Source organism: Artemia sp. Qi Xiang Cuo, chromosome 15 (assembly GCF_049724085.1).
Source record: "Artemia sp. Qi Xiang Cuo chromosome 15, ASM4972408v1, whole genome shotgun sequence".
In the NCBI taxonomy this organism is placed as follows: domain Eukaryota; kingdom Metazoa; phylum Arthropoda; class Branchiopoda; order Anostraca; family Artemiidae; genus Artemia; species Artemia sp. Qi Xiang Cuo.
The window spans coordinates 64792382-64814586 of record NC_142808.1 but is presented as its reverse complement, the minus strand read 5'-3'; the positions used below and the strand labels follow the sequence as shown (position 1 = coordinate 64814586).

The 22205-nt window shown below is 33.6% G+C and overlaps 1 long non-coding RNA gene across 1 annotated transcript; it reads right to left on the bottom strand.

The window, feature by feature from the left end:
- Nucleotides 1-667: 667 nt before the first annotated feature.
- LOC148943992 (uncharacterized) lies at nucleotides 668-19805 on the bottom strand. Its single transcript, XR_016142969.1, has 4 exons — nucleotides 19393-19805; nucleotides 16339-16509; nucleotides 11333-11511; nucleotides 668-948 (listed from the first exon to the last, which is right to left on the bottom strand). It is a non-coding gene; the product is annotated as an uncharacterized LOC148943992 (long non-coding RNA).
- Nucleotides 19806-22205: the final 2400 nt, after the last annotated feature.

The following is a 22205-nucleotide window of genomic DNA, read 5'->3' as shown; positions in this document are numbered from 1 at the left end:
TCAGCTTGATCGTAAACTAAGGGAAAGAAAACTTAATGAAGCAATAAAAGTTAGAAGAAGCAATAACATTCGAAAAAAATTGCTTTGGATGACCTGGAGAAGGAAGACATGAGCAGTTTCAACACCTGGAATAGCGTTCCCGACTCCTACAATCAGCTGCTCTTCTTTCCCTTTTGGTTCTGCATGTGCGTGGAAAAAATTCTTTTTCAAGCATGAACATTATCAAGAGTAAACTGAAAAGTTAATGAGAACTTGGATTCATGCCAAAGATTGAAAACAACAAAATACAAACCTGACTGACTCAAACTTCACAAGGAGATACAAGTATATTGTTTGCATTAATAAATATTTAATAAGCATGAAATTTAGTTTTATTTAATGTACTACTTATTCATTAAAATAAAAATGACACGGATATTTGATTTGTATAAAAACGAGGCGCCTTCAGCATAGAAGAAGCAAAGATTAAAAAATAAACTAAACTAAAAATAAATAAAAACCATAACCAATATTAAACTATAATTGTCACCTAAAAATATCAACCAGGACTGTATAAGTCATAGATCTAAGATTACTGGAGAGAGTTTCTTTGGGTAGCCTACCTGTCTAAAAATTTTGAAGAATGTTTGCAGTTTTGAATTTTAAATCCCGGAAAAAGCTGGGGAAATGATGGTTCCACATTGAATAAAAAATTTCCGTCGACCGGTTCGTTGGGTAATAAGTGATCCAATAAAGGAATGTTCTCTTCCTCTTGGGGAATAACTGGTTTTTCATCCAAAAAATTTTCTTGTTGGTTTCCGACAGATGAATAACTGTTTCTAGGCCACACAGATAGAGTGTCTGAGTCTATTTCTTGTTTTATATATACAGTGGCAAAATCAGCTTTCGAAGATATTTCTCCTTGCTTGGAAGACAAATGATTCCCCAATTGTGATATCGTTGTCTCCACTAAAATAAAATAAATAAAATAATGTAAATCTACCTTTCTTAGGTATTAGGTATTACATAAGAAAAATTTGAGACGTGTTCACTGGGTCGGAGAAAAATAGCAGGCGCATAACTACCCTATGCAATATCCTATAAAATTAGTTTTACTATGAATATGGCATGAATAATATTGGTAAATTTTATGGACTTCATTAATTTTTGGGAACAAATGATAAATATATACGTATACAAAACACAATAAGACAAATATCTAAGATTTTTGAAAGAAGACGTCACCCCCTAAAAGTAAAGAAATCTTAATGAAAACCAAAGCATCAGATTCAGCGCATCCGAGAACATGGATGCCCATAAAGGGGGGGAGCGGGGGGCAAGGGGCAGCTACAGCGCCGGACGAAGCTGCTTTTCAAATTTTTTTTCAAGACTTTCCTCCTTAGGGTAATAACAGCAAGTTGTGTGACTATGTTTTATGTTGCTGCTAAAGTTCTAATAAGCACATACAGGCATGGGCACCCACAAGGGGGGGGGGGGCAAGGGCGGGGGGAGGCATCCGTTGTTTTGTACTTTTACCTTAAATTTCCCTATTTATCTACAAACTACTTTTTATGTGTGACAAGCTGAATTCAATAATGAATTTTCTATTTGGACCAGATGTTACTTTATAGGGCCTTGCCCATCCAGTCTCGGGCAAGTGACCCAAAAATTTTAAAATTTGTGAAAAATTCAATTTTTTTTCAGAATGTGGCGCTAAGCTTAGGCAACGAATTGGTACTATTTGAAAGATAAAGATGGCTTTAAAAGATTGTTTGCCTGTTATTTCAAGCACATAGATGATCCAATGTTAATTATAAATTCCTGGTCAACCTCCTTAAGACTATTGGTGGTCGTGCCTTGTTTTGCCTCTCATTAGAGGCAATCTAACTGTGTTATGTCAATTTTAGAATTCTTGATCAGCCTGCCTAAGACCAGGCACGCAAGCCTTTCCAAAAACTAACCTGACAAGATGTGTCGAAAAGAGAGTCATTCATACTTCTGTCATTTACCCATGCCCCAGCCATTTAAATATTTGCCTCTCAATTACTTGGACTATCTATCTTGGCTTTTCTCTGTCTACAATTATCCAGCGTGCTGATACAACCTATTGCAAAATACTTGATAACTTCAATTAAAGTCTGCCCGAGTAAGCTAAAAAGTTTCACTCCATTGGTGCCTTCACAAAAATTATATAAAAATTTGATATCTCGTTTTTTTTAATACCCTCCTGCGATGTATGTTTTTGGGCCAAGTTGGTAATGTACGTTTGTATTTAAAAATCGGTCTGTATATTAAAGTAAAAGTAAATGCAGTCAAAGTAAAACTATATGATGATGCCAAATGGAATGGCAACATGTAACAATGTAAAAGGGTGGCAGGTCAAGTCACCTTCACAGGTAAAGTTGGCAATTAGTAATATCTTATAAACATAATGGCGTCAAGAGAGTCAAACGAAAAAAAAACTAAATAAATTATCAAGCAAAGACAAAGAAAAAGAGCAAAGAACAACAAAAGAAACGAGGAAGAGAAAAGGGAACCGAAGTATTTACTGCAAGAAAACGGCAAGAAAATAAAAATGAGCTTATGTATTATTTTTGTACACTCCCAAGAACAAACCTCTTTCATCTGTTCGTATTAAGAAAGAATTAGCTTACGCTCAGTGGAAAACAAGCGGGCGACAGAATACATAGGAGTTATATAATTTGGGCTATATATTTGAACACCTAAGTTGGTGTGGGTAAAGTATTTGGGCAGCCTAACGTTAGAAAACAGTTCTTACTTAATAATATGTAGAAATTGTACATGCATAAAACATTTTGCATGAAGAACCGCTATATTTTATCCTTCGCCTCCCTAATGCGCAAATATATAGCCTAAATTTGTTAATAGAGTATTGTATTTTCATTATATTTTGGTATATTTCATCAGGATTAACTTCACTAACTTCACTTCTCGAATGTGTACCTTATAATAAATAAGTACCAAAAAAAAATAACTGAAGGAGAAGATTTGGCTCCCACTTCTTTAAAAATTATTGTAATATTCATATTTGGCTCTTTGGCTAATAAGTTTTACGACCACAACAATTCAAACACAGTAAGAATTTGCCTTGGACCGTTTATCTTGACATCTCTAAATGAAATATTCAGTCTGAAAACACAAATTGAGACAAATAGAAAGAATTTTGAGTATTATGGCAACATGCACCAGTGTAAGATATCCCCTGGCAAGTACAATTCCTGGAAACTCCCTTCACCAAAGAAAAATTGTCGCAGTGAGTAAATTTCGAATTTTGATCAGATAAATTTATGGTTAAAAGGGCGTTCTAATTTTTGTTAAAATGAGCCCTCTCCCAATATTCTAGGACTTCGTACGATACGATCACCCCTGGAAAAAAACACGCGTCCGTGATCTTTCTTCTGGCAACAAACATACAAATATCACATGTTTGTAGATGGGAACTCGAAACATCTACACTAGGGTTTTCTCACACGCTGAATCAAATGGCGTGACTTTTATTAAGCTGCCATGACTTTTAGGGGTGTTGCCTCCCTTTTTGTAAAAATCAGGCAAATTTCCTCAGGCTTGGACCTTTTGATTGGTAACACTAAACTTAATGAATCTTGTTTATTAGGAATCAACATAATAAGCCAATTCCTTTGATACATCTAAACCCTGACATAGAAATTCCGTTTCAAGTTTCGTTTTTCATTAAAAATAATCAAAATAGAAAATATGATTTGTAGGCCTAGCTATTTTAATTGTTTTTTTTTAACGAGTTTCGTAAACACTGAAAGTTTTTATATAGACCAATCTGTTGTAACTTTTGTTCGGGCATTTCCGTGTCTGATACGTTTAGTTTTGACCTTGTTGACCTTTGTTATGTTTAATATTGTATTGCTAAATCCTGAAATGTTGCTCATGTATCAGCAATGGTGGAGAGTAAGTCTAAGACCCCGCTTTTTTAACGGCAAGGTAAACATCTTCCATAACCCCCTTCTCATCCTGATCATTTAACGTTTTTTACCTCCAATCAAGTCCTCCTCCCAGCCTGCTGCTCGACAATGCAACATGCCTAAAGAATTTTTGTCCACAGAATCTACTCTTGTTCCGTCACCACACCCTCATAGACTATTTTAATCCACTTGAACCGTCCCCGACATCCTCTTGCTTGTTTCGTGGGGTAGTTGCTGGGGGTTTATTTCCGGGGGCATTCTTGTTCGGGGGGTAATTGCCGGGAGGTTAAACGCCTAGAAACCCTATTGACAGTCAAGTTTCTCAAATCACTTTTAATTTCATAGTTTTTTAGTTACAAACGGTAAAAGTTGACCAAACCCGAGGTGCTATGAGAATTAAATCGAGTAGATATTATGGCTGCAACAGAATCAGAGTCCTATACCCCTAAAACCCAGCACTTGTCAGAGTGTTCAGTCTATTAAGTGCCGTCCAGAGATCACCAAGTCGGAAATAAGGTGGTAATGTCTATTTTTTTTTTGCTAAGAGTAATCTTTACCCAAATATTACTTCTACCCTTAGTTTATCTGAGTATTATTAAATCCTTTGGCTAAATATTAAGCTGTAAGTATTCCGTCATCCCTTTAATATCATTATACTAGACGCCTTCTAGTACTTGCTCATTCAAAAAATTGATACATAAATTCATGTAGGGAATGTAATTAAGTGCTGATTTTGTAATTTCTAAGTGTCCTAATATCGAACTTTTTTCAGTTGGTAATATCTAAATATATAAAAAGATTTAGAAAGTGTTCCAGATACAAACTATAAGTGAATGAACCAATAAAAACACTAATTAGAAATAAATTAAACATTGTCTACATGAAGAATAATTAACTGGATGACGCTATAATATCAAAATTTTAAAAGAAAAACTATTCCTTTGAACATCTAAACATTCATCTGAAAAAGATTAATATTGAGGAAACTAAAATAAAAATAATTTAATTCTTAAAAAGGAGAACAAATGTATATTTTGATACTAAAAACCGAGATTTTATTTATTCATTTTAAACACAGTTGCAGATACTTCATTAAACAGACACTAGAGGGCAACAAACGGTTTAGGACTCTGAACCTGCGGATTGATTTTTTAAATTGAATTTTGAGAAGAGAGCGTAAAAGAGGTAAAAAAGTGATTTTTTTCTTGATGTTTATTATTCAAATAAGCATAAATTAATATATAATGTATTACAGTAATTACTTGGCTAAAAAAAAAAAAAAGTCTTCCTACTTTAGTAACTGAAATAAATGAGCACTTGAACAAGGTCTAGACCCTACTCATCCATCCAGTTCTCCAGGACAAAACAGTATATCCAATTCGACAATCCGAAAATCAAGTCCAAAATAAAGCAAAATCAGCATCAATAAGTATACGTCAATGTTACGAAACCAAGCTATAGCACCTTAAATCTACAAAAACATTATATTCCTAAGGTGAGTCACCACATATAGGTGCTCATCAGATGAAAACTCATTGCCTAAATGGGTTTCGGCACTTAAATTTCATTACCCAGGCAAATCATGAGCGCGCCATGCCATAATCTGGCATACCCCAATGTAGTGACACCTATGGAATAAACATAAACAAAATTAAAAAAATCCAAAAAATAAAAATAAATACCCCAGAAATACAATTCATCAAACATTTAAATATAAAAAAACTAGCCCCCCTCCCCACCGCCAAAAAGACAAATAGAAACATTAAATATTGTTAATGGAATAATTTTTTTGGGCTATTCTCTCCTCCTATACAACCAAAAAAAAAAAAAACAATTAATTCACCTGCCTAAAAATCTAACTAAACCGACATATTCAATCTGAAAACTTAAACAATCTAAGGTCAAGCTACCATTAGAACCAGCAAATGTTAAGCTTCATCATCAAAAGCTGTAGAGCCGTATTCTTAGAAGTCAGATTCCAGTTTACATTGTCCTGTGATATTCTAGAAAAATCCCAGGGAGACATCTTTAATTTTAGGAGGTATTAAAGAGATTAAGAAGTGCCACTAGACCACACTGTCACTTGGTAAAGCATTTTAAACTTGTAAAATAAATTAAAGACAAAAGAGACATAATAGACATTCATCAATGAGGCTTATTTATGGATGCCAACTACTTTCCATTTTACAATTCATTAGTAAAGAGGAGGTATAATGATGCTTCAAAGGATGGAAATGAGAGGCTAACAATTTCAAAATCTAAATCCCATTTGCCAGAATAGGTGAAAATTATTGAGATGCTCAGTTCTTATGGTTGTATAATCTGCAGTTAAAAGTGAAAAAAAATGATGATGTTAGGCTTAGTTCAGTACTGTAAAAATCAAAGTTAAAATTTACTGATGTTAAAACAAGATCTGGTTTCATTTGTATCCAAATTTCTCTTTTTCATAATAATACTCAATTATCATAGGTAGAACCAGGAAACAGCGGACCAATTCCTTATAAAAACTGGTTCAACCAAAACAAGTTATTTTAAAATATCAAGTAGAGATTAACTCACCCTCAGCAACTGAAGGAGTGTCACATATTGGAGAGTGAGGTGCCCCTAATTTTTTCCACTATTCAGTACAAACAATTGAGTCTCTAAAAAGGTGATGTAAAGCGCTGTTATTTTACTGGCTTGTTTTATATTAGGAAAATGGATTGATCAAAACATATGAGATAAAGTAAATAGAGGAAGATTGGTCAAAAAACTAGAAATTTTAATAGCAATATCACCCAAATCTATTAGTAAAAGCGACTTCCTAACATTTTCTCTAGTGACACAATGGAACCCATGTGATCACAGTAATTTGTAGTTCTGGTATGTTGTGATGCTGTTACAAACGAGACAAAAGATTTTCTTCAACAAATTTTGAATTCATAAAATGTTTTTTTATGAACAAGGAAAGAACTTATTTTTCATAAAATTATCATTATTATCATTTCTACTTATCCTCACAACAGTTAAATCATTAAGTCTTAAGATTGAGCACTTAATAATTTGTCAACCAAACTTAAGGCAACTTAAAAATCAAAATACAAGCCCAACACATATCTTCAACACACTAAACCAAAACACACCAAACTTCAATGATCCCATGTTATAAAGAGGAACCAGAACAAAACTCCCTCAAAAATGTGGATCCTACAAAGACTATTTTGAAGCAATGCAAATATATATATTTCATATAGTTATGCAAAGAATACTGCATTGCAGCTAATGTAGTATCCTTTAACATAATTTCAAACAATGTAAATATACTTTCACAGGATGCAAGAATACTGCATTGCAAGTTCATTTAACATAATTTCTCCTTTGTTTCCTAGTGTTGTGTTTTTGATTACTATTGCCTATTGTTGTCTTCTGTGTTTTTTTCTTTAATCTATAGTTCAGTCGGAAACACTCAGAATTGACATTTAAGAGACACAATATCATCTGCTTTAAACAAAAAACTAACTCTGATCCTCAGTTGAAAAGTAAGGTCCTCATTATGACCTCAGCTCTGGCAGTACTTTCGTTTGAGCATGCATGTCTGAAGAAATGAAGAGAAGATTCCTATTAACAGGGATTATTTGTTTCTAAAATTTGAGACTTAGAGGCTAGAAATTAAGTTGGCATATGTTTTGACTTAAAAAAAAAACTAATTTTGACCTCTTTGATTGTGAAGGTTAGAGAAATTTGAAAAGAAATATAAAGTTTTTTTTGCATTTTTAAACTTAAGATAACATGATAGAAGAACAAGAATGAAATTTTTTCCTTCTATATTGTCATCATGGTTGCAGCGGCAGCTGCAACCTAGTAAAGAGCAAACCACAGCCCATAGCAATCAAAAGTTGAAAAACGTGTTTTCGAAAAAACTGTTTAGTGAAAAAGAAATGGCATTTGACACTGAATCAGGAATGGTAACTATTGTTTCGGTTAATCTTAGAAGTAATTTATAGTGATTTTGAAAAAGAGCCTGAAACCCCTTGAAAATGGCGTCAAATTGAAATAAAAAGTGCACCATTGGAATCAGTATGGTCGAAAACCTTTTGTAGGATAATTACAGTCCCCCACCTTGAACACCAAGGAAAATGACTTTTTTGCATGGGTAGCACTGATCTGTCTCCCTTTTTTTCTAGAAGGTCTAAGGGGTGGCCAGAGCATCATAGAGAGGTGTGTAATAGCTCATTAGAAAGGGAATTAAATTTGTAAGTGCCCTTTTTAAGTGACCAAAAAGATTGGAGGGCAAATAGCTCCCCCCCCCCCTCCCCCCAACTAGTCCTATAAAAATTTTGAGATAGCCATTTTGCTTGAAATAGTTCAAAGGTCCCATATATATGGTTTTGATGATGATATAGTCACTGGGGGAGGGCTGTATGTGGTATCGGGCGTATCGATATCGTGCGTATTGGTATCACATGTATCGTATCGGGAACATCGGTATCCCCTGTTGTTTTTTTTCAGTCATTTTCTAGGCTCATTTTTTTAAAGCATGTACCGGCAAGCTATCATGGTTGCAGCAGCAGCTGCAACCTAGTAAAGAGCGAACCACAGCCCATAGCAACCAAAAGTTAAAAAACGCGTTTTGAAAAAAACTGCCAAGTGAAAAAAATTTCCATCTGACACTGACTCAGGAATGTCAACTATTATTTCGGTTTACCTTAAAAGTAAAAGCTTATTGCAAAAAGAAATTTATGGTGATTTCGAAAAAAGCCTCAAACCCCTCGAAAATGGCGTCAGATCAAAATGAAAAGTGTACCATTGGAATCAAAATCGTCAAAACCTTGAAGAGGGAAGTTACAGTCCCCCTCCCTGAACAACAAGGAGAATCACTTTTTTGCATCAGTAGCACTGATCTATCTCCCTTTTTTGTTGTTTTGTTTTCTCTTTTCTTTTTTTAACAGGTCTAGTGGGCTACTAAAGTTTCATAGAGAGATTCTTAATGGCTCATTCAAAAGCAGTTTCTCATATCTACGTGATTTTTATAAATTCCGTCATCTGCAAGCTCCATATGGCACTTTTTGTGTTATTTCTAAAAGGGTCTCACTGTAAACAGGCTATATCAATCAACACGGTTTGAACTTAAAGTGTAGTTTGAAGTTTCTTGAATATCATTTTAAATTTGATTATAGGACCAGAGAAAGGAACTTGGATTCAAAGATTCCTATTCCTGTGTTCATGCCTGAGAATGGGGTTGAAATTACAAACGATTTCTTAGTACAGTTCATAGCATATATACTTACTTTATTTTCAATTTCCTTAGCTAAAACGTCTAGCGAATTAAAATCACCTTGGTGGACTGGGATGAAAAAGTTGAGAGCCATGGCTAATTAATATAAAAGTCAAAAGAGATAGTCTGAGCAACACGCAAAGCTGGCATAAGCCTTTTATCAGACTTGTATAAAAATGATGTAATTAAACTTATTGATACATAGTCTATCATCAATCCATCCTAGGGCAGAACAAAGGCTGACAGGCGTGGAGTACGGGTAATTCAAATAGTATATCAGTTTTGTGAGCCCTTTGAAGGTAATTAGAGACCAAAAACAAAAAGTTTTCTAGAATTCCTTACTATATGATCAGTCCTTCAAATAACTGAGATTGTTCATTTTATATGAGTTTTTCCAACTGGGAAATCCCACTGGCATTGCAATGGGGATGACTAATATCATTAATGAAAAATAATGTTCACTGGACTTGTGTTTAAATCGGGGGATAGCTGCTACCTCGCCTTCTCCTGTGTTAAGTATTGCTTAGGGCGAGAACAAAAGCACAAGACAAGAATAAAATTCTCCAATTACAACTTAATTATACTAAGTTATTTTCCAGGAAATTAGAAAAGAGGGATTATGAAACTTATTTACCAATGTTTCATTAGTTATAAGATTTTGTTTAAATTGGCCCAATTTTTGGCTATTACATCAACACTACTAGACAACGCCATAAGTTTAATCAATAATACTTATCTACTACTAGCGGAATGTTTAACATGAATGGGCGGTAGCTTTCTTTGAAAATGGCGGGATGACGTCGCCAAGTGCTACTTTAGAAAATAATTAAAAACACGATATATTCAGAGAAGTAATAATATGAACTTTCTTTGCCCCAGCAAGGAGTATACAAGGAGCACCCACTAAAAACGTAACAAAAATTATTACTTCACAGCCTATTTAATATATATTAATATAACTAGTACAAATAAACCAACTAATTATGTTTCCCTATGCTTTTATGATTAAACAAACAGCCTTTAAGCAGCTCTCTTTTGTTATGGCAGCCTTCTAGTTTTTTCTAGTCAGTAGGTGATTTATAAAGTCCTGTCTTCATTATGGCTTTTTCAGGCGAAGTCAGCCAAGTAAAAACAGCTATTAGCTAATCGAAAAACAAACGTTCCTAAAAAACATGTATTGTTTTGCAAAGGATGGATGATGAACTTTATGTTATAGACTGAAAGTTTTTCGCAGCTGTCAAGATTTTTTGCAGGATTTTCTAGGCGTCTTATCTCTTCTAGATCAGAGATGATTAGAAATTATATTAAAAATAAGTTTTCAACTGAAACTAAAGAGTGACATTAAAACTTAAAACGAACATACATTATTCCGTATAAATAAAAAAGATCATGGCGGCGTTGTTTCTACATTAAATTTTAATCAAAAACGAACCAAGATTAATTTACAAAACAAAGTTTTTCCGAGGGAAGTAAACAGCAAAGTTGAAACTTAAATTGACAAAAATTATTACTTCACAGCCTATTTAATATAGATTAATATAACTAGTACAATTAAACCAACTAATTATGTTTCCCCATGCTTTTATGATTATACAAAACTAGCACTTTACTGAAAACAAAAAGGTCAAGTATAAAAAACAGGAGTATTGATTTAAGAGTCAAATGTGAGTATGTAGCCTGAAAACATTAAACAAATCTATAAAGCTTTTTATAGTCTTACACAAGTTGTGATATTAGTAGTATACAATTAAAATAAATTCTAAAACCTAGTCTATGGTCCTAATACTATCAAGATGGCCTTAATTCAAACTTTTGTACAAACTAATCATGACTTAATATGGATTGATCCTAAAAGGGATTGATAATATTTTGACTCAATAAAAAGTTTCCTTAATTGGTTTGTTTTTACTGTACCAAAACTCCTGTATTATTTTGTGTTTTCAGTAAAGCGCTAGTTTTGTATAATCATAAAAGCATGGGGAAACATAATTACTTGGTATATTTGTACTAATCATATTAATATATATTAAATAGGCTGTGAAGTAATAATTTTTGTCCATTTTAAGTTTCAACTTTGCTCTTTACTTCCCTCAGAAAAACTTTGTTTTTTTAAATTAATCAGAACAGTAATTAGATAACTTACCATTCTTAATATCAGAAGCTTCAGATGGAGTGATATTTTCAGCCATATTTGGAATTCGATAAGAGTCAATCAACAGATTCGTCCAATACACTTAAAGTCTCTTATCAGATTTAGAATACTACTAACAGCACTTGAGATTAGTCCTCCCTTTTACACAGCAGATCAAAAGCAAAAGGTCCCTAGAAATTAGGCAATCTATAATAACTGATGTTGTAAACTGTAAAGCAAAAATTGTATTAATAAATAAAAAGGATGAGGTTCACAATGTTCACTAATTATACAGTCCAAATAATTAGAATAATATTCGCTTTTCATTTTGCATTATTAAAGAGAGGTAGATATATAAAGGTTTAAAAAAATTATTTATAAAATCCAACTGTATTTCTATATTTTAATTACCAAAAAAACTTTTAAATTAAAATAGTAGAATAATAGTTCTTTGCAGCTTGGAAAATTTTGAGCAATGGAAGAGTTATGGTTCAAGAATAATGTTTTCACTTTAATTCTAGCTATTTATAAAGCCCACTGCAAATTTACCATGAAATCTACCCACCCCACCCCCTAATGTGCAAATATATACCCTGAATTGTTGACGGCAAAGTTTTTAATTACAAAATTCAATGCTATTTTTGTCAACAGCATTTGAAAAATTGAAACGGTAGGAAAAGGGTTGGAATTGAAAATCAAGTATTTTACAGGTCAGGTTAGATAAAGAGATATTTATTGGCAAAAAGACTATAATAAACCCTATAGGGCCGAATACGCAATTCTTGGTAAAAAAAAAATACAATAGCAAAATAATACATCAACAACATATAGTTACCACTGTAACAAAACACAAAAGGTAATGGTCAGAAAATATAAAATACAAAGGTCATAAATATAGGTCATAATTATAAGACATTTTATGCGTCATAATGTAAAAAGATAAAAAGAATGACAAATAAAATAACCAAATTTTCGAAAATATATACAAAACAATTTAAATTTTGGTAAAGTTATGGGTCATGATTTTATTTGTAAAAAGGGAATAAAAGTTTTTTTAATAACGTAAGGAAGAAGAGAGTATGGGAGAAAGGATGGGGATGGTTTGGGTTACTATACAGGGGTGGCAATTTCTTATGGGTGAGTGTTGGTTAGGAAAGAGATTTTCAGTACAGAGGTTTATTTGTACTGACTTCCCAAAACAGAGGCACAGATTTTTTCTTCTGGACTCGAGGGTATCAAGTTTTGAAGTTTTAAGGATGTAGGAATATGGGACCTTTCATTCTTTATAAATAATCTTCAGGGCTCTTTTTTGAATATTTTTAATTTTTTTGGTTGCTTCAATTGAAAGGCCCAGATGCCAGACAGGACAAGCGTACTTGACCAAAGGACGTACAAAAGAAACATATTACTTTAGTAACTGAGATGGGGGGCAACTAAATTGATTCAGAAGTTTCAGAAGAAATGTGACAAATTTGCTTGATGGAAGATGTTATTTACATGGGTGTCCCACTTCAAATCAGAAGATATGGTAACACCTAGGAGTTTAAAGGAAGTAGCTGAAAGCTCAGGAGGAATAGGATGAAGGAAAAGAGGGGGGAACTAGTGGATACTGACAGATACTATGGTGGATTTAAAAGGATTAACCATCATATCAAGAGAAGAAGCCTTGCTTGCAATGTAATTGAGTATACCCATTGGATTGCTATAAATATTTTTATAGTGTATTACAGGTAATTAATTTGTATAAAGAAAAATAAATGAATAAATAAAAAAATCTGTCTTCCTAATTTAGTAACTGAGATCTTGAACCTTACTCATCCATCCAATCACCAAGGACAAAACAGTACATCAAACCCAATAGTCCAAAAATCACGTCCAAAATATAGCAAAATCAGCATTAATAAGTGTAAATCATTTTCCCAAAACCAAGCCATAACACCTTATGTCTACAAAATTTAATATTCCCCAAGTAATCACCACATATCAGGGATCCTCAGAGGAAAACTCATAGCATATTTCCTCTTGTTGTCAGAATTTTAACTAATTGTCATTAAAAATTTAACAGAATTTTAATAATTTTAACTAATTCAGTTCTAGGTGAGCTGTGGTGAAGGAAGCTTTGAAAATTTTTTGGGTATATTTTTATAGTTTTGGGTATTGTTTGGTTCATAGCTATTCCAGAGGTGACACTACATAGGCCATAGAGGTGACACTACATAAGCCATATGGTTCTATGGCAGGCATGCTCATTTGCCTGGGTTAGCAAAATTTAAGCACAAAAACCTGTATAGGCTAAAAACAGATATACAAGAAAAAACAGAGGCTAAAAAACAGATATAAAAGAAGTTTGACAACAGTGTATATACATTTTACGAAAAGAAAATTAAGTAAATTCAGACAAAGATGTAGTTCCGAAAAAAAAGTTATGGTCATAAAATACCTTCTTATTTAAAAATTATTTGATTATTCAATCAAATAAGCTTCCTCCAAAATTTAAACGGCTACATTTCCCATAAAACCTTATATGTCCCGGGGCCAAAGTTAAAACCCTTGCCCCAGGGCTATGGGGTTTTATCAAACCCGAAGGCAGTGTGACATAATCTTTGGGCTATTTTGAGCACAACGGCTGCGTCAAATTTCCGCTCAGATACATTTGTGGAAAATTCTCCATGGAGGGGGGTGCCGTAAGAGTCAATTTTTAATCATAAACTTGAGAATTAGAAAGGTAAAGACACGATCAAACGATCTTCCTTCAAGGTTTATACGACCATCCTCTTACATCAAACCTTATATGCCCCTGGAGAATAACTTACAACCCTTAACCCCAGGATTTGCAGGGCTGTGTCAACCCCAGAGACATTGCTATATGATCCATGACTTATTTTGACCAAAATTATTTTGAACAAAATGGCAATCTCAAAATTTTGATCGAATTTACTTGGAAAAAAGGGCTTGGGAGGGCTAGTATCTCTCCAACCAATTTTGACACTTAAAATAGGATTAGAACTTTCAATTTTTAATCAAATGAGCCCCCTCCAAGGAGTATACGACCACCCCTCCCATAAAAAACTTATATGCCCCCGGAGAATAGCTTACAACACTTACCCCGGGCTCCAGAGAGTTGTGTCTAGCCCAAAATTTTTGTTATCTGATATTTGGACTATTTCGAGCAAAATGGCTATCTAAAAATTTTGGTCGGATGCGTTTGGAGAAAAGAGAGCGTGGGAGGGAAGGGGTACTAGTTGTACCCCAATCACTTCGCTGTTAAGGAGGAAACTAGAACTTTCAATTTACAATCGAATGAGCCCCCTCCGAAGAGCCGACCACCCCTTGCATAAAAACCTTGTATTCCCCCGTGAAAAATTATCTGATCTTTGAACTATCTTTAAGAAAATGGGTAGCTCAGAATTTTTATGGAATACAGTTGGGGAAAAGAGAGCAATGGGGCAGGCTAGTTGCCCTCCGGCCACGTCTCACTTAAGATATGGGCACTGAAACTTTCAATTGCTAATCAAACAAGCGCCATCCAGTTTATATGACCTCCCTTTGTATAAATTTTACACGTGCACCCAGGCTCTGGAAGGCTTGTGTTAACCTAGGAATTTCTGTTATCTGATCTTTGATCTGTTTTGAAAAAAATATATATCTGAATATTTTGATCGGATTCATTTGGGGAAACAGGGGCGAGGGGTCTATTTCCCCTCCTATAGATTTTGAATCTTAAAAAGAAAAAGAGTACTTTCAATTTCCAAACAATTTAGCCCCTCCAAAGATTATTCGACCAACCCTTTCATATAAACCTTATATACACCCAGAGAATAACTTTCAAAACTCCCTCCAGGCTCTGGGGAACTTTATTGACCCGAGTTTTTTTTTATTTGATTTTAGAACTATTTTGAACAAAATGGTTATAAAAAAGTTTTGATTGGATGCATTTGAGGAAAATACAGCTTGAAGGGGGCAGGGGGCACGTTGCACTTTTCATCTCAAAAATCTCTTTCATCTCGCACAATATCTTTCCATTCTCAAAAATGGAACTAGAACTTCCGATTTCCAACTGATTGAGTCCGATTTCCAACTGATTAAGGGAGCATGGAATCAAAAAGAGAACGTAAAATTTGTCCCAGACATAGATTTTGCTAATGATTTGACTGTCCTAGTTGAAAACTTAAGCAAAATGAACGATTTTTTTAAGTTTCAGAGAGCTAAGGGTTCAAAAATAATTTTATTGAAAGCGAAATTCTGAATGAAAACTACTTTAAATTCGCTTATATATCTATCTATTTATGGATTTTTTTGATTTCAAATTTATTACTTTGGTTAATCGCAAGGTAGGAGTATATAATACATAGACTTTCTTGCTTAAAACATTTTCAAGGATCTAAGATATTCATTTTTTCTAGGTACTTCTATTCATGCTTGCCTGTCGTTTTATTAGACTATCAGTTGACACCTCAAGATCTTTATGCGAAGCTAAAAAAAAAACTGAACGTGCAAAATAAACTTAATATTTTATCGGCTAAAACAAACTAACCTGTTGGCGGATGGACGAGTTAAGACTGTTTATTTATTCATATATTTTAAAAACATTTTTCAAATCCATGAATTATTTCGGCAGGGCGTTTCAAACTCTTAGACACGACCCTGGTTTAATACTGAATAGTATTCATCTACCAGGTCTAGCAATTGCGCTCTATGTCTGAAGATAGTCCTAGTTTCCCTTAGCCTGTAACTTCAAGTGTCCGCTGACAGAAATATTTTTGCCTTTTTTTTTAAAGATCCCTAGAAAAGTATGCAAACTTGGAAGCTCCAAACTTTTGAATATGATAATGAGACTGTACTGTGAGTAGTGTCCAACGCAAACAGACATCTGTACGTCTCTTGGCGTAGGGCAGCTTGGTTCTGCATTCAGTCGTTAGCAGTAGTATTCAACTTAGAGTTTAAGATTTTACTTTTTCAAGTCAAATTTTAGCTATTAATATTTCGTTTGGTTGATCCAGGAACTCTGAAATTTTTACCTTGATCAGTATTAGATGAGGAGCCAAATTCCTGAGACTCAGGTTCAAATTTACATGATGCCCAAATGCTGGGAAAAGTGCTCATCGGACCAACTTCAAGTTTGGGAACAATAAATGGGTCTAAACTGTCAACCTGCTTCTTAATGTCACTTGCTAAAGCATCATCAACTTCTAAAAACATAAATTAACAGAAATATAAAACAATTTTGACAAAAATGTATATACATTTGACAAAAAGAGTATTTAGTAAATTTAGGGCAAAAATGTAGAGCCAAAAAATAGAGTGGGGTAAATAGAATACTTTTTTCTTTAAGAAAATTTTATGTAATTATATCCTAAAAAAAAAAATAGAAAATAGGCTCCTGATCCTAGTGTGGATCTTTGGTATTTTAAGCGCAGATCGGGAACAAACATCAATAAAGGAACAATAACATTTCAATAAAAAAAAAACTTCTCAAGAAAAAGTTTAATTTTATCTAAATAAATTCAATTCTAATATAAACCGAGAATATGTATAATTTTTTGTTTAAGTTGAAAAAATTTAAGAGCAAAAACAGATATTTTGAATAAAATTCAAGTTACAAGTGTCTTCCAAAAACCATTAAAGAGAGAAAAATTACAATTTGCTCGAATATCAAAACACAGTATATTGAAGATCTCAAACAGGTGCCGGCTTAATAAATAGGGACTAACAAGTCTTATGACATAAATGATACAGCATAAGTTTCACTTTTTTTAATATATATGTTTCATTCAGGGCCTAAATAAGAGCTTTTAGAATTATTAACACTCAACTGTCAGACCCGAGATTATTTGTTTTAAGACACTCACCCTTAGAATTATCAATATCACCCTTTTGTTACAAAAATCCTTGCAGTTGATATAAATATATCCATCATGGTTGCAGCGGTCTCTGCAACTGAAAAAAAAATTATGTAAATTTCAAAAATTAGCCCAAATTCAAGGCACTATGGTAACTTAGAAGACACTCATCCAAAGGCAAATTTAATCATAGTCGAAAGAGAACAATATAGAACTATTTTGCATGCTTCAAAAGACTTTCCTTAATTAAAATGTGACCACATTCCAGGATTCAAAGGTCAGTACTGTAATTGAATATATAGAATTATATAGATATAGATATAATTGAATTATATAGATAAGCATCATACTCCCCTCGATAAAAATTATGTGGATTTTAACAGATGGGGCCAAAGCACAATTCATCAAAGCATATCAAGCCATTCGTGCACAAGCATTTCTGGAAGATATTTGAATATTCATGGAATTAGCTATTACTATTATAAGCTCCATTTTATTTAAAGTTCTTAATCATCACCAATTCAAATAATTTTTATTTGAAATGGAGAGGGAGGACCCTGATCTTCTGCTTCATAACAAAGTACGTTGGTTATATTTCATCAGGATCAACCTAACTTCACTACTCGAGTGTGTACCGTATAATAAACACGTACCAAAAAAAGTTAACTAAAGAAGAAGAGTCGGCTCCCAATTCTTTAAAAATTATTGTAATGTTCATACTTGCCTCTTTGGCTAGTAAGTTCGCCGACCATTTCTCTAAACATCTTCACATGTATAATCTTTAGTCGGAACAGAGAAAGTGAGACAAATAGAAAGAATTTTGAAGATATTCTACCAACATGCCTCATTGTAAAATCTCCCGTAGAAAGTCCACTCCCCAGAAACGTACTTCATCAAAGAAAAATTACCTCAGTGAGTAATTTTTAAATTTTGAGCAGATGGCTTTGGGCGGGAAAGGGGCATTCTAATTTCCATTCAAATGAACCGTCTCTCAATATTGGGGCGATACGGTCACCCCTGAAAAAAAACACGCATCCGTGATGCTTCTGGCAAAACAAAACACAATCTCACATTTTTGCAGACGGGAGCTCGAAACCTCTACAGTAGGGTAATCTGACACGCTGAATAAGATGGTGTGACTTTTATTAAGGTTTCGTTACTATTAGGAGCACTACCTCCATTTTTTTAAAATGAGTCATATTTTCTCACGCTTGTAGCTTTTGATTGGCAAGACTAAACTTAATGAATATTATTTATTATGTATAAACATTATAAACCAATTCTTTTGATAAATCTAATGACATCAAAATTTCATTTTGAGTTTTTTTTTTTACATTAAGAATAATCAAAAAAGAAAATATGATTTGTAGCTGTTTTAATTGTGTTTTTTACGAGTTTCGTAAACACTGAAAGTTTTTATATAGACGTATCTGTCGTAACTTTAGTTAAGGTATTTCCGTGTCTTATAAGTGCAGTTTTTACCTTGTTGACCTTTGTTATGTTTTATATTGTGTTGATGAATCATGAAATATTGCTCATCTATCTGCAATAGTGGAGAGTAAGTATAAGACCCCGCTTTTTTAACGGAAATGTAGAGACCTCGGGTACCCCCCGTCTCATCCTGATCATTGAATATTTTACAATCATGTCTTCCCCTAAACCGAATACTGGACAATGAAATATACGTGAAGAATTTTCACTACGTTCAAAAACTATACTCTTGTTCTGTCATCACACCCTCATAAAACATTCTAATCCAATTGACCCGGCCCAAACAACCTCTCGCTTTTTCGCCTCCCAAAAGCATTCCCCTTGTAACTTTAATCCTTTCTCCAAAGTCTAGGTAGTGGCCAACTAGATTGGGCATTCATAATCTTTTTGTCCAAATAGATAGTTCCTTGCCCAGACACGCTCTGTTCCACTTCCTTTTCCAGTGCCATCTTCCCTCCCCGGCCTTTAGCCCGCCAAATTTAAATGTTTGTTACCCACTCCCTTTGGGCCCCCCCCCCCCATGTTCATTTTATCTCTCGCGGCTACCGTGCCAATGCGACTCAAATTCCTGCAGTTGAAAATTATCCTGCCGTAAACACTAAATTTTTTACCTTGATGTCAACTCGAAAAAGATACAGTTACTTTTTCTTCATTTATTTTACTTAACATTTTTTAAGTAAGAAAATAGAAGGGAATATTTTCCTTCTATTTTGTTAGCAGAAAAATAATTAGGTTACTTACCATTCTTAATATCAGAAGCTTCTGGTAGAGTGAAATTTTCAGCCATATTTGGAATTAGAGGTGAGTCAATAACAAATTATTCAAATACACTTAAAGTCTCTTCTAAAATGTAGAATACTATCAAAAACTCTTGGAATTGGTCCTTCCTACACAGGAGATCAAAAGGTCCCTAAAATTAGGCAATCTTTAATAACTGATGTTGTAAACTGTAAAGCAAAAATTATATTAATAAAGAAAAAGGATGAGGTCCCCAAGGTTCAACAGTCCAAATCAATAGAATAATATTCTCTCTTCATTTTGTATTATTAAAGATAGGTAGAAATAGAGGTTTAAAAAAATGTATTTATGAAATCTAACTGTACTTCTATAGGCCCTATTTTTCAGTATAAAAAAAACTTTTAAATTAAAATTGCAGAATAATAGCTCTTTGCAGCTTGGAAATTTTTGAATAATAGAAGATTGACAGTTCAATAATAAATTTTAGTCTAAACTAGGGTCCAAAATGATGTTTTTAGCTCATATCTCTATCATGTCCTTTCTCAAAATCCAAGGAAATAACAAATAAATCTTACCAATATTTGTTGCATTCTAAAACTCTTAAGCTGAGGGTTACAGTTATTCATATGGTGATTGTTTAGCCCTTAGCCAGGTACATAGTCAACTTATCACATGATTTGTCAATTCACATACCTTTAAAGTATACAAATTACTTTCTTTTTAAGTAGTCTTTTTAGCTGAAATTGCTCCTCATTATAAATACAGAGAAAATGTTTAATTCTGTAGAAAAAAAAATCAATTAAATTTGAGAACAATTTCCTTCAAAGAGTACTTGCAACTAGTTGGGATGACAACAGTCATTGACCCTTAGATCAGGTTTCTCATCAAAAACACTAAAAAAAAAATACAGTTTTAGAAAGTAGTGATGCCAGGGTTGTATTAAATGAAACAAGGACAACATTCCTGTGATGTTTGGTCCGGGACCTCTCAGGGCCTCAAGAAAACGGATCTGGAAGACCTGGTAAACTGATAGACAACAGATCACTATTGGTTGTTTCATTAAAAATAAGGCCAGAGCTCTACAATTATCACTGAATGAGCCGTGATCTGAGGATTGCCTAGCGCAGATGTGAGTAAGTGCTAGTCTATATTGCACTAATCATTGGAAGATCTAGCTCTAAGTAAATGATCATAAAATTGTTACAAGCAATTATGAAAAATCCCTTAAAGCCCTACTCATTTCATTCCTCTGACTGTGTTGCTTCACTTTATCCCCCCTCTTCTGATAGACAAATATACTGTCTGCTCTATATGTTCAACCCATATTTTTTACCAGTGCAAATCTATTTGTCTCCATTGTTTTACACCAAATACTAATCCACTGATAAGAATAAATGAGTCACATTAACAAAAAGAATATAATAAATATTTATAAATCCCTGTGTTTATCCATCAGAGGGGTGGGGGGAGAGGATCTTAAGTTAAGCAATATCTTTTTCTTAATGAAGTTTTTCTTAAGAATATGTTATTATGATATCGAATATGTGATTAAGTTATTATGATAGTGGTAAAAGAGTTTTCACAATTTTTGGAAACTAAATACTACCCACAAATAATAACTTGAGTTACTACTCACAAACAAAAACTTGTGGCAACGACTCTTTATAAGTAATTTAATAAGATTCAATAATTTTTTTCTGCTGTCCAAAATAAAAATTGATATTTACTAGAGGAAGTATCCAGTTCGACAGGGTAAGGGCTGGGAATGGGTAAAAGTGGGGGCAATGGAAATAACAGTAACTGGTAACCTTGGACTAAGAAATAAAAGTATATTACTTCCCAAGGATTACCAAGGATTCAAAGGATTACTTCCAAAGGATTACTTCACCAAGGATTTTGTGCCAACCAGAGGCATCACCAGCCAATATATTTGGGAGGAGGAAATAGTTATAAAATGTTTAGACTAGCTGACTAGTTAGATATTAGACCTCACTAGATTTCACCAGGAATTAGCCAACTAGTCAGCTATCGACAGAACTTTATATAAGCCTACACTTTGCAAATAGTTAAATAGGCTAGTTTGCAATTAAGATCCCGGATATAACTTGTGGTTAAAATATCCAACTAGGCCTAGTCAGCTACCAATAAAATTCCATATGCATAGTAAAGGCACCAATCGTTTGACAGCGCAGCTTTGTAACCCCTGTCAAAATTTTCCTGCAAAACAAGATAGTGTTGCTTAGTCATTACTTGGAACACCATCTCTCGAAGTATTTGTTATATTTTGACAATGCGATACCTGGACACTATATCCAATATCAAATCAAAATCTCCTTTAATTCAAAATGCTTACACGATTGGGCCAATTCTTGTTTTTTTTTTTTTGTCAAGAAAATAGTAAATAATTCAAAAAGTCTACATATACAAAATGCAATTTTCACATTCAGCGACATAGTCAAAATAAATACAATTTTCACAATGCTTACACAGTCAACAAAATTAAAGAAACAAGACAAAATTAAAATAACACACAACTATATATAAAATTAGGCATCAAGTTATAAGGGCAAATAAACACAGGCACAAAACCTTTTTTCACATCTTGCATGTGTTGTAAATACAGGTTGTATTTTTGGTAGAGGTTCAGCAACAGACCTTTGCAATCATTGTCTGCAAAGGGGAAAAATCCCGAGGAAGTATATCACAGAGGTTGGAATTTTTCAGGATACCCTTTCCCAACTTGAGACTAAATTTTTCAAGGGTAAGAAGTTTAAATTCTTGGAGGAGCGATATATAGGGGACTTTAGGAGATTTAG